This window comes from Equus asinus, chromosome X (assembly GCF_041296235.1).
Source record: "Equus asinus isolate D_3611 breed Donkey chromosome X, EquAss-T2T_v2, whole genome shotgun sequence".
In the NCBI taxonomy this organism is placed as follows: Eukaryota; Metazoa; Chordata; class Mammalia; order Perissodactyla; family Equidae; genus Equus; species Equus asinus.
Genome location: NC_091820.1, coordinates 53,033,368 through 53,051,376, shown reverse-complemented (window position 1 = coordinate 53,051,376; position 18,009 = coordinate 53,033,368). Strand labels below are relative to the sequence as shown.

At 37.6% G+C, this 18,009-nt stretch overlaps 1 long non-coding RNA gene across 2 annotated transcripts in view; it reads left to right on the top strand.

The window, feature by feature from the left end:
• LOC123282540 (uncharacterized) overlaps window positions 1-18,009 on the top strand; it is a 316,277-nt gene that overhangs the window by 140,581 nt on the left and 157,687 nt on the right. For both annotated transcript variants that reach the window (XR_011499663.1, XR_006522681.2), the window contains exon 3: window positions 11,568-11,679. This is a non-coding gene — a long non-coding RNA (uncharacterized lncRNA). The remainder of the gene's footprint in view (window positions 1-11,567; window positions 11,680-18,009) is intronic.

Below are 18,009 nucleotides of genomic sequence, written 5' to 3'. Positions count from 1 at the left end.
ATGCAAGACTTACTAACTGATTGTAGTTCTCTTTGGTATGCTGTAGGAGTTGGTTCTTAGACATGACTCATTCAACATTTTTATTAATGGTTTTGATGAGGAATCTAATAGCACATCACAGTTGCAGATGGGTGGGGAGGGACAGATAAATTAATTAGCAGATAAAGCCAGGATCACATAAGATGTCCACAAGCTGCAATGATGGGTTGGATGAAGCCAGATGGAACTGAAGAAAGGTTTATGTGAAGCTCTCAATTTGGTCTTGAAAATTGCATAGGAACAGGATGGGAAATCCAGACATGTGGGGAAGAGTAAAGAAAGGAAGTATTTCTGCAAGGTTGTGAATGATAATCCCTAAAACCTTAGTTGCTTAACACAATAGAATTTTCTCACTAATGGAAAGTTTAATAAGTGGTTATAGAAAGAGGTACTTATTTCTACACAGTCATAGAGAGACTCAGGCTGATAGAGGTTCTGCCATGCTCAAAGTGTGGCTTTCTTCATGAAACTCAATTCCAGCTGGCAGATAAGGGAAAAGTGTGGAGTTATTTATGTTCCAGGACTGAAAGGGGAACATATCACTTTTACCTGTATTCCATTTGCTATAATTAAGCTAAACCACCATACATAGCAGCATGGAGGCTAGAAAATGTAATCAAGGTGTGTGATGAGGAGGAAAGCAAAACATGTTAAATGAACAGCCAGGCAGTCTTTGTCTCAGAGCCTTAGGACAAAATGGCTGCAAGGAGGGTATGATATTCTTTTCTGCCCTGGCTCCACACTTTAAAGGAGAAACAAACTAACTGTGGGGAGTGAGTAGGCTGAGGAGGGAGTTGAATTCTAGGTTCCATAAAAAATGGTTGAAGGAGCTGGAGCTGCTTGTGTTGGAGAAGAGAAGCATCAGGGATGTGATCTCTGTCTTAAGGTCTCTGAAGAGCTGTCACAGAGAAGAGGGAGAAAATGGGGCCTGTGTGGTTCTATAAGGTAGAGCTGGGACCTTATGAGTGAAAGTCATAGGGAGGCCAATTTCAGGTCAAGAGAAGGAAGAACTGTCCGTGGATGGAATAAGCTGCTTTTGGAGATAGTGAGCTCTTCATCACCAGAGGTGTACAAAGACTGGATGAGCCATCTCTGAGGGATAATGTTGAAGTGATTCTTCCAGTGTGTGGAAGATTTCACTACTTGATTTAAGACCCTTTCCAAGTCTGAGATGCTATAATTCTATGACTTTTCCCTGCTATAGTCTCAGGCTTCTTTCTCTGCTTCCAGTCTTTGAAGGGAAATACAAGCTGAACATAAATGAATTGAAATGAACTTTTATGATAAATAAAAATCAGGACAAAAGATAATATTAACTCACTGTAAAGCTATGCAGGAATTGCATTTACAGACAAACTGCAGACTAACAATAGAGTGTATCTTTTAACATAGAACTTTATCGCAAGTTTTAAAATGAAAATACCCAAATGACTAATAGTTGAGAAATACGGCAATTTCACGAATATAGCCATGCCAAGTAGCTACTATAGGATGTAATTGATTCTGAGTGTAATGTCTTGGATATCTATTGAATTTAAACTGGCAGTTTCCGGTATACATTATGCTACAAAATATAATGACAGCACAAGACTTATGCAAAGCAATAATTTTAGAGAAATCTTTCCTACCACATTATCAAATGAAATTAATCTGGTCACAGTGAAATGGCACCAGCAAAACCCTGTGAAGTTACACTTTTAGCATGTCAAGTTCTCCTAGGAGCCTAGTTACCAGAGTATAGTCCCTTCATTGTAAACAAAGACCCATGGGCATTTAGAGGAGAAGGAGATAACTTTTAGCAGGAGAATCAGGGATGTCTTCATGAAAGAGATGGCATTTGACTTGAGTCTAAAAGATGGGTTTAATTTTATCAGCCTTGATAAGAAGACACATTCATTCACTCATTCACTTGTTCATTAATTCATTCAATAATTCAACAAACACTTATTTACCAGAAGCTGTTTTAGGCTCTGACACAGCTTGTTCCTGTGGAACTCATATTATAGAGTAGACAGACCAGAATGAATTAAACAAACACATTCCAATGATAGTACATGCTTTGAAGAAAGCAAGAAAGGGCAATGGGTGGGAGACCATATTAGGTAGGATTTTACAGGCCATTGAAAAGAGCCTAGATATTACTCTATTTGCACTGGAGAATTTTAAGAAATAATACCCTTGCTGTTTGGAAAGTGTAGTAGGTGTGGGCAAAAGTGGAAGCAGAGGGATAAGTTAGGACGCTACAGCAGTAGACCAGAGAAGTGGCAGGGGAAATGAAGTATTCATACTCCATGTGTGGTTTAGAGGTGGATCTAACAGGATAGGCTTATGGGTAGGAATAGGAAGGAACACTTATTTTGGCACCTGCTTTTTGACCAAATCTATAAACAACCCTGTGAGGAATTTGGTAGTATCCCCACTGGAGGATTTTCAGCAGGGCAGTGATTTTCTCTAATTAACATCGTTTAAAATATTTTTTCATTTCCATTATCTCAACATCCATAAAGATCTCTGTAGTAGGTAGAGTGAGGACTGTTGCCCCCCAGCTCCCATTTTACAGGTGGGGAACTTATGACACGAATCTCTAATCCTGATTTGTAACTCTGAACACTGATTCTGAATATAGGAACACTATACACTCCAGCTGTTGTTGGCACTAACACTCAGCTTCCCAAGAGGTAGCTGCTTTCAGTTTCCTGACTGTTGTAGCTCTCCAGGATGTGTTATCCATGGGACACTGAGATCACAGCCTAGTAACCATCATCCCAGGGGCCAAATCAGGAAATATTATCAAGAAACTGTCTTTGGCTTCTTTCAGAGAATATAAGGTTTAGCTGGAAGAAGATCTGCTCATCCTACATGGGCTAGGGCATGGAAACATATGTGAATGAGGAGAAATGCAAGTACCAGGGCTCTGCAGGTCCCTATGGCTGCCATAGTCTCTTATGCTCCTCTTTCTCAGGGCACTGATTATCCTATTTGGTTCTCTTTTGCTTCCTAGCCTGCCTTGCCTCACTGAAGGGTAAGCCCTCACACAGGACTTAACTCAGTAAATATTTGTTGAGGACATGCATAAAAATTACAAAAGAATCTTGAAATTTAACCTGACACTTCTGCTTTGTAGAATATCATCTATGCAGGCGTGATTTGGGTCACAAGAACCTTGCAAATTTGGCCATTCGGTGTTCTACCTAAATACTGTGACTGTTTCTTTAACTTCCCAACACTGTTGTGAGATGTGAGATATATTATTTTTTTTTTACTAACCAGCATTGCCTTGCTGGTGTAACCTAGTTGTGAGCTGTAATACCACCTGAACCAGCTCACTCTCCTCTTGTTACTGCTTAACCCCTTTAAAACACTCATTAGCCTGTAGTGTAAATGTCTATTTACTTGGCATTTTCCCACTCAACTTATATATTTCCCCTGCCTCTTAAGGTCTAGAAACATGCCATTCATGTGCATAGCTCCAGAGGGCCCTGGCCTGGAACAAATAAGGCACTTAGTGTTGTTGAATACTCTCCCACTCTGCTGAGATACATCTTCTCCTAGTATTCATTTCTTTTTCTTTCAATGTCTTCACTTTTTCCACTCACACTGACTCTTGGTCTTTTGACTTCACCCTTGATTCAGTTTCCTCTATGATGGATAGATATTCTTCCTCCTTTTATTGCCAAACTTCAAAGAGAAGCCCCAACTTGATGTCTCTATTTTCCAGCACTTATGCTTTTCTTGTTATATTATCTAGCTTTGAGTTCCACTAATCTAATGAACCTTCACTCTTGAAAGTTGTGTTTAAAGACGTCTTGCCAAGCTCAGTGCCCTTTTTTGACCGTATTTCTATTCAAGTCCTTTGCAGTATTTGTCAGTGTGGATAACCCTTGTCCTTCAAAATCTCCTCCCTTATAAAATGTAAAGTGAGTTAGTAACTCTTAGCTACACAGGATGGTTGGTTATGAGGCTTCAATGAAATCATATATATGCATAGGCTGTGATGGCACAGGTGCTGTGCCTTTAACATTTGTGGAACCTGGGGCAAGAATACAAACAGAAGCCCATATATCATATGTCTAAATATTTACAAATTATCAATCAAGCTGACGGTTAAATAAAATATTAGTCTCCTATCTTGACAAATACATCTTTATAACAATTTTGAAGACCACATTTGAATGTATAATTCTTAGACTTCAGGGAGTTCCATGCCAAAATATGCTGGCATGTGGAAGAGCTATCCCCAACCCTTCAACTCATCCCTATTGTCTTCCTGTGATTGGCTCTGCTCTATACTGAGAGGGGCTTTGCGTGTGCATGCACGGGCTCCTAGAATGCAGTCTGAAAAAGGTATAGGCTTTTGGTGAGCATGTCCCTTTGGCCTTATGGACTCTTCACTCTGTGGAGAAGAGTGCAGCTAGAGGAGGGCTGGGATGGGGCTTCAAATGTTTGGTGGTATTCCCTGACCCACTGTAGATTATAAATGGTAGCTAATGTGAATATGGTTATTTACTTCTTTTTGTCAACAATGGTGAATTTTATTTTTAAAAACACTTTATTGAGACATGAGTGACATGCAAATTTGTATATATTTAATATGTACAAGTCAGTGACTTTGGGGATAAACACATACCCATTAAACCGTTACCATCATCAGTGCCATAGACATATCCATCACTTCGCAAAGTTTCTTCCTGCTCCCTTTATTATTACTATTTTTATTTTTTGTAGTAAGAAAACTTAACATGAAATCTACCCTCTTAGCAAATTTTAATTATAAAATACAGTATTATTTATAGGCACCAGGCTGTATAGTAGATCTCCAGAATTTATTTATCTTGCATAACTGAAACTTTGTATCCTTTAACCATCACCTCCCCATTTCCTCCTCCCCCAGGCCCTGGCAACAACCACTCTATTTGCTTCTGAGTTTGATTATCTTGGTTATTTGCTTCTAATTTAGCATTTTCCAAACCTATTCATCATCTTTCTTCCCAGTCTATCCTCCCTCCTACTTTCCTCAATTTTGCCAGTAGCAGGACCAATGACTCTAGCATTTAGGCTGGAAATTTTTGAAATAATTTCTCTCTTTCATTGTCTTATATCTAGTCAGTCTTTAAGTCTTGTTCATTCTACCTTCAACCGGTAGATTCTTATATTTGACCATCTCATTTTTGGCCTTCTCTTTTGGTTGGCTCATTGCCTCAAGCCAATGATATATCCAGCACTGCCTGTTTACTTGATATCTCTCCCACTTTACTGGGCGCCTCTTGAGATCTAGGACCCTTTAATTCTTATCTATAGCCCCAGAGGCTGTCTGGGCAACTTTAGCCTATTCAGATATATTCAGGCAGGTCCAGAGTGCTGAGGGGGTGGCCTGACACGAGTCTCACTCCATGACAAACAAAGCAACTTTATGGAAAGGAAAAAAAAAGGACTGGATAATTCTGGGGTTGACAGCAAGACCTTATCGCTAAGAACTCTCAAACATTAGATTCAGGGATCACCCCTTACATCTTCCCATGGCCCTATCCTCCCTCCTCAGCAGACCTGGGCATGAAATTAATTTACCTTTTTTGAGAAAGACAAGAGCACAAGTTGGGGATTGGAAGATGATACTCTGCAATGTAGGGGAAGGTACTATTGGTTGTTTTATGGTACACTGCTAAGTTTGAACCAGTGCCAGTTCCCTCGGGAAGGAAGGCACTGACAAGAAGCAAATGGCATAAAGGATACCTCATTTAATTATATGGTTGAAACAGAAAGGATGCTAAGCATGGTTCTTTGGTTGTATATCAAATGTACAACTGGGAGGAAAGGATATTTCTTCTCTTCACTTTCAGCACTGGGGCTGTCAGAGAAGAAAGGAAGAACTGTGAAGCAGACACAGAAAGACCATCTCGCCTTATGAAGTGCCTTCTTTGGGTACTGGATTTCGTCCAGGTTGACAGCAATAGCAGCATGACATGCTGCTGGGCAACTAAATGCCTGGAGACCATGTAAGAATCTAAAGAAAGGAATTGGTTTGTGGGACCACGCAATAGTGAAGACATTTTGGTTGCAAGAAATAGAAAACAGACACAAAGAGGCTAAATTAAAGACCTCTATTGGTTTGTATAATTTTAAATTGAGAGAAATTAGGGTTCGCTTCAGGGTTGGCTTTATCCAGCAGTAGGTACTGCTCTTAAACAAATGAATTAAATTAATTTTGATAATGATTACTTATTTAAGGTCAACATACCCTAAATCTTATTAACCATTTTTCATTCAAATCTTCCCTACTCCCACCTTTTCCCATTCTTGCCAGTAGTGGCACCAATGACCTAGTCACTTCAGCTGGAAACCTTGGAGTCTTTTGGAATCTTTTCTGGTTCTGTTTCTCCATATATTCCTTAGCTGTACATCTTCAGTAAGTTGATACTATCTTCAATCTAGATTTTTCATGGTGGTAAAATGGTTGTAGTACTTCTAGGCACACACTGAGATGTCCAGAAAAAGAAAAGGTGTAACCATTGCTGGAAATTTTCTTTCCTTCCCTAAAATTCTCCAGCAAACTTCTCCTCACATCCCATTGGACTGAATTGGGTACATGTTTACTTCTGAGCCAACTACTATGGCTGGGAGAATGGCATGGATTACTGGCTTAGGCCTGGTGCTCTGAATCAACTACTGTGGCAAGGGGGATAATACCCATAGACTAGTCTATCCCAGCCCTAGTGCTGAGGTTGAAGTTGATGTGAGAGCTGAGATTGGGTTGATTTCCTCTGTGGCACGAGTGCTTCGGGGGTGGGGGAAGATGGATACTGAAAGAACATCAATCAAGGGTATAGAAAGAGGAGAAAAGATTCTAGGTACTTGACCAATAAGGTCTACTACAGGTCCTTTGATCCAGAGGGAGGGTTTTGGATAGGATGGGTTTTCTAGAAATCTGGATCTTGGGAAAAAATCAAAGATTAGTTGTTTTGTTTTGGGTTTCTGTGTGTGTGTGTGCGTGCGTGTGTGTGTGTGCATGTGTGTGATGATTTTGTACTCGAGGTTGGCAGTTTGGAAACTCTCCTTATTCCTAGCCTATTCTAAATGGCATTGCCAGTTTAGAAATTCTTATCAGATTGCATTTGTTTAAACTCCCAAGTGACTCTCCAGCGCTGATAGGATAATGTTCTAAACTCTCAATCTGGTTTTCACAGGCCCAACCTGTCATACCAGGCATCATCTCCTACTGTTAGCCATCATCATCATCATTATTATAATCGTGAACATCATTAACATTTACTGTGTATAACTGTATGAGCTACTTTACATGAGTTATACAACTTAATTTTAATCTTCATAATACACAAATGATTCCCATTTTATAGATGAAAGAAAGGATGCTCAGAGGTTACATAACTTGTCCAAGGTTGTAGGGGCTTTGGCTACCATGTTATTTGTTCTTCCTGCCACATTTTCCCCTAAAACAAAGCTGGATTTTTATAATCCTTGATCCCTTTTAAATGCATTACTGTTTCTAAGGTTTACATATGGCATTCCTGTCTCCTAAAATGCCCTCCTCAGCCCAATCTAAATTTTTCACAATGTCAAGGCACATTTCCTTCAGAAAGATCACCTTCCTGACCTACATGCATGTGCATGCACATACACACACTTACACACTTCCTCTAGGAAGGCTTCCTTGCCACTCATTCTCCAAGAAAACGTCAGATCTTCCCAGTTATTTGATAATGTGGGACCCTGCACTCAACAGTGATTGCACTTGTAATTACTTGTTCACTGCCTTGCCTTCTCTTGCCAGGTTTTATCCTCCCCCAGGAAAGAAATGAAGTTTGTCTTGTTGACTATTGTCTCTGTAATGTATACACATAATAGGCATGCAGAAAATATTTGTAGAATGAGTAAAGTTTGACTTTCAAGTGATGGTTTCAGTGTATACTATAACTTTAAACTAGTGGAAGATTGCCAAAGGAGGTGGGGCTTCTGGTTTTCTAAAGACTCTCCGCCACTATAGAATAGTTTAACCCAAATTCCAAGGCCTTTGCTTCAAAATTATTCCTTCTAGCTTGAAACTTAGATTTTTCCTTTTGGAATCTGGTTTTGGTCTCCTCCAAATTCTTGCCTCACGAATCTGTGCCTAATCTTTGCTCTCCTCTTGGTTCTCCTCTTGCTGAGCTGGGTAAGATTTGGCATCCCATCACTCCTGGTATCTGGCCAGGTTTGGTTTGCTTCTTGTTTCCTGCCTCACTACTCTTGTCAAGACATTGAGCAGCACAGAACCCCATTATGTTATGTATTCTAAGAATTATCCTTCGCTTGAGACAGTTCAGAATATATAAAGAATTTTCAAAACCCAAAAATAAGAAAATAAATGGCTCAATTAATAAAAGGGTGAAAGGGAAGAACAGATACTTCACCAAAAAAGATATAAAAATGGTAAGTAAGAGCATGAAAAGATATTTAACATCATTAATCATCAGGAAAATGCAAGTTAAAACCACAAATGAGATGCCACTGTACACTTATTAGAGGGATAATAAATAAAAATTACTGACAATACCAAGTGCTGACAAGAACGTGGAGCAACTATAATTCTCATGTACTGCTACTGGGAATGCAAAATGCAGTCATTCTGGAAAGTAGTTTGATAGTTTCCTATAAAGTTTAACATATACTCACCCTATGACCCAACAATTCCACTCTTGAATATCTACCCTGGAAAAATGAAAGCTATGTTCACTTAAAAACCTGTACACAAATGTTTAAACACCACTTTTCATAATTGAAAAAACTGGAAACAACTCAAAGGGACTTCAACAGTAAACAGATAAACTGTGGTATAGTCATACAATGGACTACTACTTAGCAATAACTAGAAACAAACTATTGATACATACAACACGAATCAATTTCAAAGAAAGAAAGCTGGATGAAAGAAGCCAGTCTCTAAAGGTCATAATTTCGTGATTCCGTTGTTATGATATTCTCGAAAAGACAAATCTATAGAGATGGAGAATGGATCAATGGTTGCCAGGGGTTATGGGTGGAGGAAGGGGTGACTATAAAGAGATAGCCCAAGGGAGTTTTTTTATGGCGATGGAACTGTTTTGTATCATAATTATGGTGGTGGTTGTATAAATCTATATGTGTGTTATGATTTATAGAACTGTAAACCAAAATTAAAAAGTCAAATTTACCCTATGATAATTTTTAAAAATAGAACTAAAAATAAAAAGCAAATGATGCTGCAATCAACCCATTAGCATTATGACCATTTGACATAGGGACCAACTGAGGGCATAATACATGTTAGTAAATCTTTTTTTCTTTTAGGTGAAAAGTAAATAGAAATGGAAACTTTACTATGTTTTCCTGCAACTCAATAGATTGTCCACGTACACACCTGACTTTGCAGACTGCTGCCCTAGACTCTTGCTTCTCAAAGCATGGTCCTTGGATCAACAGCCTTTTGCATCCCTTGGGAACTTATTAGAACCCTAGATGTCCAGCAACCTGGATTTTAACAGGCGTACCAGATGATTCTGATGCATGCCAAGTTTTGAGAAATACTGCACTGGAAGTATTTGTTAAAACAAGTTTCCTGGGCTCCATCCCAGAGTTTCTGATTCAGTAGCTCTGGTGTGGGGACCAAGAATTTTCATTTCTAACAAGGTCTCAGTTGGTGTTGATGCTGCTGGCCTGGCTACCACACTTTGGGAACCACTGCTCTAACCTACTCCATCCATTGCACTAGCCACTAGCCACAAGTGGCTATTTAAATTTTAATTAATCAAAATGAAATAAAAATTAAAACTTCAGTTTTTCATTTGCACTAGTCACATTTCAATTGCTCCATAGTCACCTTATTTACTACTTGGCCCTTTAAGGAATAGTTTCCCGACTGGCTAGGGAAGCATTGCCCAACAGAACCCAGTGATGATGGAATTGTTCTATATCAGTGATAATACAGTAGCCCTTAGGCACATGTAGCTATTCAAATTGAAATTTTAATTAATTACAATGAAATAAAATTAAACTTTTAATTCCTCATCATACTGGTCACATTTCAAGTACCCATTAGCCACAAGGGCCTAGTGGCTACCATATTAGATAGCACTGATACAGGCTATTTCCATCATCACAGAGTTCTATTTATTGGAATTCTGTAGATCATGGGTCAAGGAATCTTTCCTTAAAATGGCCGTAATAGTAAATAATAAGTAACTTCCAGACCTTGTGGTCTCTGTCTGTTACAACTACTCAACTCTGCCTTTGTAGCTGGAAATCAGCCACAGACAGTAAGTAAACAAATGGGCATGATTGTATTAGGTCGAAAAACTAGCAGCTGGTCTACAGACTCCTACTCTAGACCATTCCCATCACCAAGACTTCCATGTCTCTGGGACCCTGCTTTCATACCACAAAATGAACCTCATATATTAATATAAAAACTGAAATGAGGGAGTCTTCTAATAGCCCACTTGGCTACTTTAACTCTGGTTATGTCAAAATAATGTTCACTGTTGTAAATTGAATATTATTAGTTGTGATTTAATGTCAAGTGACAGGAAAGATTGGTTCTGTGGCAAGCCTAAGATAAAGATATTTTGATGCAGAATGAAACACTTTGGAAACATACTGCTTTATTGGCTTAGAATAAATTAATAATTACTATGGAACACTTTTTCATTATTTCATTTACTACTTCACAATTTATATCTCCGTATACGCTTTGCCATTATAACTTCATGAGTAGTCAGTTCTTTTTGTGCAACAAAACTGATGAATGACAATCATCATTCTTTCATTCTTCACAGTGAAAAACGTATGTTCAGGTGGGAAACAGTCACCATCTATTTAGCGCTTAAGAGAAAAAAAAAATACTGGTGTTTCCTTTCAAGATAAAGAATATTTTTCTATATTATTTGGGTTAGTAAATCTTTAAATACATATAATCTACCAGGCACTGGGAGACTATGAGATAAATATACAATGTTGCTTTGATAAGTGTTTAAACGAGTGGTAAGGTATAAAAGTGCCTAGAATCTTGAAGGAGGAACACATAAGTTGTTTTTCCTCGCTTGATCTAACAGGTCAGGTTGCTGTTCCCGGGAGCCACTGGGTTTGTGGCGGGAGAAGCTGAGAGAAACCGCTGGTTGTTGGTCTAAGCTCTCAAAAGAAGGGTCAAGTTCATTAGATAAAAACTCTTTTCCACCATTTTATTACTACTTGTATCTGCCTTAATTATCATTTCCATTTTGGTCTTGATTTGAAAAAAAAGGAAGTTTCAAAAATAAAAGAGAAAAAAACAAAGATAAATTCACTGACTCAAACCATTCAAGAACAATGAATGCCTACTGTCATCTAGCGAATGCCGTTTCCAGGTGAGTAAGGTTGGCAGCCCTGTTCCAGATGATGCATATTTGCTACACAGGAAAATACATACTTAGTTCTGCTGCATTTCTGAAAGGTTGCTAATGCGTTTACTGGGTTGTTTGTTTTTCGGTTTATTTTATTTTGTTACTTGTTTGTTCTCTTTTTAGAGTTGTGCTCAAATCTACGGACCTTACTATAGCCCAACCCTCAAAACCACTCGGTGCAGGCAGAAAGGTGGCATCAAGAAGAAAGCATGGAATTCAACCCAACTAATGAAAGGTAGGCAAGAAAGCAAAGGAAAGTCACAGACAATTGTACCACAGCCAGTTATGACTCAAGACTGCGGGCTTTTAACTATTAAGGAAAAAATCTATTTAAGATTAAGTATTGAAGAGAAAAATCTGCATTTTGGTAAATAATAATTTTTCTGTTATTCTGATAAATATTTAACATTTTTTCCGTAGACTACATATTGTTAATTTATAGTGAAAAGATTTTATTCAATTCTGAGTCAATTCAGTGATTAGAACAATGCACAGTGGAGTTTTGAGACGATTGGGTGTATTAAAGAACATGTCACAGATTTTTGGTACTCATGGGAATGGTCATTCCATCAGTATAACAAGCACCAAGTAGGCGCTTGGAAAGTATTTATGAGTGTTGACTGAATTCATAATGAAATAGGGAAAGTGTAGGGATGTCCGAGCAAGTTTTTCTAGTTCATGAGTTTACGGAAGAAGGCAAAGGATCACATCTAAATAGGGTAGAGTTGACTAATCCACTAGATAAGAAAAAAGACGTGAATGTGTCTAGACCAAAGGCATAGATATTTGGGAAAACAGTCGATCAGTTTTCATATCAGTGGCAGTGCCATTCTGCAGAACATTTCTGTGAAATCACATTGTTTTTCCAAGTATTTTTGTCCATCTGTCTTTCTGCCAAAGACTTCATTTTCAGCCTTCTGATAGTCAGTTGATGCATCACACCTCCTGTGATCGCATCCCGCTTCCCCTGATCTTTCTGTGTAAACAGAGGAAGAGGATGCACGTTCCCAGGGAATAGCACAGTAGAGTCTGCAAACGACTTTCTCACTAAGCAATGCTTTTGATGAGTAACAAAGTCTACGTAAGGATGTAAGTGGCACCAATATGAACAAGTAGACTTCAAGGAAATCCTTCAAATAATTATAGCATTCTGTCAAATTTAAGGTTTTAGCTAAAACTTAAAGAGCTTAGAAAAATAGAACAATGTTTAAATGAAAATATCAGACCAAAAGAGCAGTTTACTTATTAATATACCTACTGTGAGAATATTATTCTCGGAATATCCTGTAGAAACATTTAAATAGTGATAGATTAATTTGTAAGAATCTTTTGAATCAAAATCGCAAGTTAGTTGAATAAATGAGCCTGTTCTTGTCTTATTATGGATTTTCCTGGGAAACGTTTTCAGAAATAAAAAATAGAGCCGAAATAAATGAAATAGAAACTAGAAGAAAATAGAAAAGATAAACTAAATTGAGAGTAGACTTTGAAAGATATACAAAATTGACAAACTTTTAGCTAGGTTAAGAAAAAAGAAAAGACAAGCAAATAAATTCAGAAATGTAAGAAGAGACATAACAAATGATATGACAGGAACACCAAAGATTATGAGACTACTATGAACAATTATGTGCCAACAAGTTGAACAACCTAGAAGAAATGAATTAATTCCTAAATACATACAAAGTACCAAGATGGAATCACTACGATATAGAAAATCTATATCTACAAACTAATAATAAATAAGGAGTTTGGATCAGTAATCAAAAGCTCTCCAAAAGAAAAGCTCAGTACTAGATGGCTTCACAGGTAAGTTCTACCAAACATTTAAAGAAGTAATACCAATCCTTTTCAAACTCTTCCCAATAACTTAAGAGGAAAGAAGACTTCTAAACTCATTTTACAAGTCCAACGTTACCTTCATGTCAAAGTCAGACAGGGTCATTAATAGAAAAGAAATTTGTAAGCCAATATCCCTAATGAACATAGATGCAAAAATCCTCAACAAAATACTAGAAAACTGAATTTAACAACACATTAAAAAGATCATACACCATGATCAAGTGAGATTTATCCCTGGGATGATTCAAACATACACAAATAAATAAAGGTGATATATCATATTAACAGAATGAAAGATAAAAATCATATTATTATCTCAATAGATACAGAAAAAGCATTGCGAAAAATTCGGCATCATTTCATTATAAAAACTCTCAACAAATTTGTTACAAAAATAATATGCCTCAAGATAATAAAGGTCATATATGTCAAGCCCTCACCTAATATCATACTCAATGCTGCAACATTGAAAACTTTTCCTCTAAGAGCAAACAGAAGACAATGACATCCACTCTTGCCATTTTTATTCAACATCGTACTGGAAGTTCTAGCCAGAGAAATTAAGGGGGAAAAAAAAGATTTAAAAGGCATTCAAATCAGAAGTGAAGAAATAAAATTGTCTCTGTTTGCAGAAGACAGGATCTTTTATGAAGAAAATCCTAAATCTCCCCCCAAAACTGTTAAAACTAATAAACAAAGTCAGTAAAGTTGCAGGATATGAAATAGACATACAAAAATCAGTTGCATTTCTGTACATTGACAATGAACTATTTGAAAAAGAAATTAAGAAAGCAATCTCATTTACAGTAGCTTCAAAAAGAATAAAATATTTAGCAATAAATTTAACCAAGAAGATGAAAGAAATTGACAAAGACAAAAATAATTGGAAATCTATTTTGTGTTTATGGATTGAAGGAATTAATACTGTTAAAATTTCCATACTCCTTAAAGTGATCTACAGATTCAATGCAATCCATATCAAAGTTACAATGGCATTTTTCACAGAAACAGAGAAAACAATCCTAAAATTTTTATGGAACCGGCAAAAGACCCTGAGTAACCAAAACAATCTTGAGAAAGGTAAACAAAGCAGGAGGCATCACATTACCTGATTTCAAACTATATTACAAAGGTATAGTCATCAAACCAGTATGGTACTGGCTTAAAAACAGACACATAGCCCAACGGAACAGAATAGAGAGCGCGAAACTAAGTCCACGGATATATGGTCAACTATTCTTCAACAAAGACATCAAAAATACACAATGGGGAAAGGATAGTCTCTTCAATAAATGGTGTTGGGAAAACTGGATATCCACATGCAGAAGAATGAAATCAGATCCTTATCTTATAATATAGACAAAAATCAACTCAAAATAAATTAAAGAGTTAAAGATAAGCCTTGAAATCATAAAACCCCTGGAAGAAAACATAGGTGAAATCTACTTGTCATTGGCCTTGGCAATGATTTTTAGCACTTGACACCAAAATCACAGGCAAAAAAAGCAAAAATAAACAAGTGGGATGGGACTACATCATACTAAAATGTTTCTGGACAGCAAAGGGAAAAATCAAACAAATTAAAAGGCAACTTGTGGAAGGGACAACATATTTGCAAACCACCTATCTGATAAGAGATTAATAGCCAAAATATGTGAAGAACTCATACAAAATACCAGTAAAACAAATAACCCAACTAAAAATGGGCCAAGGACCTGAATAGATATGTTCCCAAAGAAGACACACAAATGACCAGCAGGTGTATGAAAAGATGCTCAACATCACTAATCATCAAGGAAATGCAAATCAAAACCAGTATGAGATATCATATCACAACTTTTAGGATGGCTATCGTAAAAAATTCAAATGATAACTGTTGGTGAGTATGTGGAGAAAAGGGAACACTTTTACACTGTTGGTGAGAATGTAAATTGTACAGTCATTATGGAAACAGTATGGAGGTTACTCGTAAAACTAAAAATAGAACTACCATATCCTTATTCTGGGTAAATATCCAAGGGAAATAAAATCCCTATGTCAAAGAGATATGTACACTCTTTTGCTTATTGCATCATTATTCACAGTAGCCAAGATTTGGAAACAACCTAGATATTCATTGATGGATGAATGAATGAAGAAAATATGGCATATATATCCAATGAAATGCTATTCAGTTTTTAAAAGGAAGGAAATTCCACTATTTGTGATATTGATGAACCTAGAGGACATTAAGCTAAGTGAAATAAGCCAAACAGAGAAAGATAAATACTGTATGATCTCACTTATATGTGAAATCTAAAAAAAAAGTAACTGAACTCATAGAAACCGAGTAGAACTCTGGTGGTTACCAGAGGTTGAGGTGAAAGTGGGGGGAATAAAGAGATGTTTTTCAAAGGATACAAACTTTCAGTTATAAGATAAACAAGTTCTGGAAACCTAATGTACAGCACAGTGACAATAGTTAATAATAATGTATTGTATACTGTATTTGAAAGTTGCTAAGAAAGTAGATCTTAAAAGTTCTCAACACTCAGACAAAAAAGGTAACTATGTGAGGTGATGGACGTGTTAACTAACCTTATTGTGATAATCATTTCTCAATATATACATAAATCATCACATTGTACACTTTAAACCTACACAATGTTGTATATCAATTATATCTCAATAAGCCAGGGGAAAAAAGAATGGTTCTGTCTAATATGTGATCAAAATTCCATCCATGTAAAAAATAATGCCCCAACATCTAGAAAGGCATAAAAGAACCTATTCATTCACATTTGTACAATGACCAGCACATTCAACACCTAATTACAATGAAAGATTCCACATGTTCAAGTATATCTGCCACTATCATCTTCTCTGACCTGGAATAGCTGTGCACATACAATTCCATGAAGACTTCAGTTTTGCATGATCTCATTCATATATGAAATCTAAAAAAGTGGAACTCATAGTAACACAGAGTAGAACGGTGGTTACCAGGGGCTGAGAGTGGGGGAAATGGGGAGATGTTTTTCAAAGTACAAACTTTCAATCGTAAGATATGTTTTTAGCTTAATTGTGGTAATCATTTCACAATGTATACATATATCAAAACATCACATTGTATGTCTTAAATATATACAATTTTTAATTTGTCAATCATACCTCAGTAAAGCTTGAAAAAAATTGGGATTGAGACATTATTTATTCAACAGCATTAATTGAGGTTTCAGATTATACCAGGCATAATTCTGGCATTGGAAGCATACAAATAATCTATAGTCTCGGCCTTCAAAGAATTCATATTCTAGTTGGGTGAGATAGACTTGTAGACAGATAATTTCAATGTATCAGACTAAATGTTGTCATAGGGGTAAGCTCCACAGGGTGCGGAAGAGCACTAAATCCAGCATGGGATATGGAGGGGAGGGTAAGAAAACTTTACAGCCCCCAATATCCCCATTTCCTAGTATTCACATCCTCCCATATTACACTAGGGCTGGTCTGTATGAGCGACTGATAGCATAAGTTAGAAACAGGGTTGGCATCAAAACCTGTGACTGGGGCAGTTGCACAGGGCTAAGAACTCAGATGAACCCTGGGATTGGGGTTTAATGCTCTGCAGTCATCATCTTCAAATTCTTAATAATTTTATGTTTGAATTTGTATTTTGTAAGTGAAATTCAATGGAACAATGGAGCATGAGCCGGGGATGCGGCCCACCTCCTGCTCTCTCCCTATTTCCCTAGAATGGGTTCTTAGCTGCTTGCTCATGACAGAGGGTCCCACTTGGACTCCTCCTCCACGCCCCCTACCAGAGACTTCTGCCACTCTCTGCCTCCAGTGGTGTAGGGAAGATTGGAAACAGGTATAAGGAAGGTTGGAATTGGGCATGTATGGTCCTTGGAGTTTTAGAGTTGAGCATGGTGGTGCCATCTCCATCCCGGGCTGTCAGCACCATAGCACCTCTGGTAGGAGGCTGGCCAGATGCTGCAATCTAGCTGGGGCAAGACTTTTTGCCCACTGCTGATCTAGGTACCCAACGTGTCCTGTTTAGGAAGTTGCGATACCTCTGGAGGTTGCCTGTCTACTGTAGGTTGGGGTGGGAGACTTGTGGGAAGGGGAAGATGCCTGGCTCAATTTCCCCAGAGTCTGCTGCCCCTTCTCACCTCACTGTATAGAAAGTTGGTCCACTGGTGACTAGCATGAGGGGAAAATCTACAGCCAACTGGCTTGAGCAAATGTGTGTGTCCCTGCGTTGGGGGTGGACCCCTCCTGGCAAATTTCGGCTATGCATTCTCACTTGCATACAAAAATCAGCACTACTCTGTGTCTGGGGGATCATCTTTTCCTCTTTCAAACCTTCTTGATTTTGGCTTTTGTTTGTCTCTTCTGGCTAGCTTAAGGCGCGCTCAAAGTACAAATTGCATAATTTTAGTGATTTTGCGTATGAATTAAATGCTCTGATATTTGCATTTGACACCAGCATTGCACAATATAAAGACAAATGGTAAAATTCAGTAAATTTTCAAATTTTAATTTTTCTTTACTTGGAACATTAAATAGCAAATAAATACCATGGCAAGCTGAGACTACCTTTACCAGCACTTTCTCCCTACTTTTTGAACAAGAGACCCCACATTTTTATACTATGAAATTGTGTAATTATGGAGCCAGTGGATAGAAGTGATGGCACGTCACTTCCAAGATTAGATTATAAAAGACACTATAGTTCGCT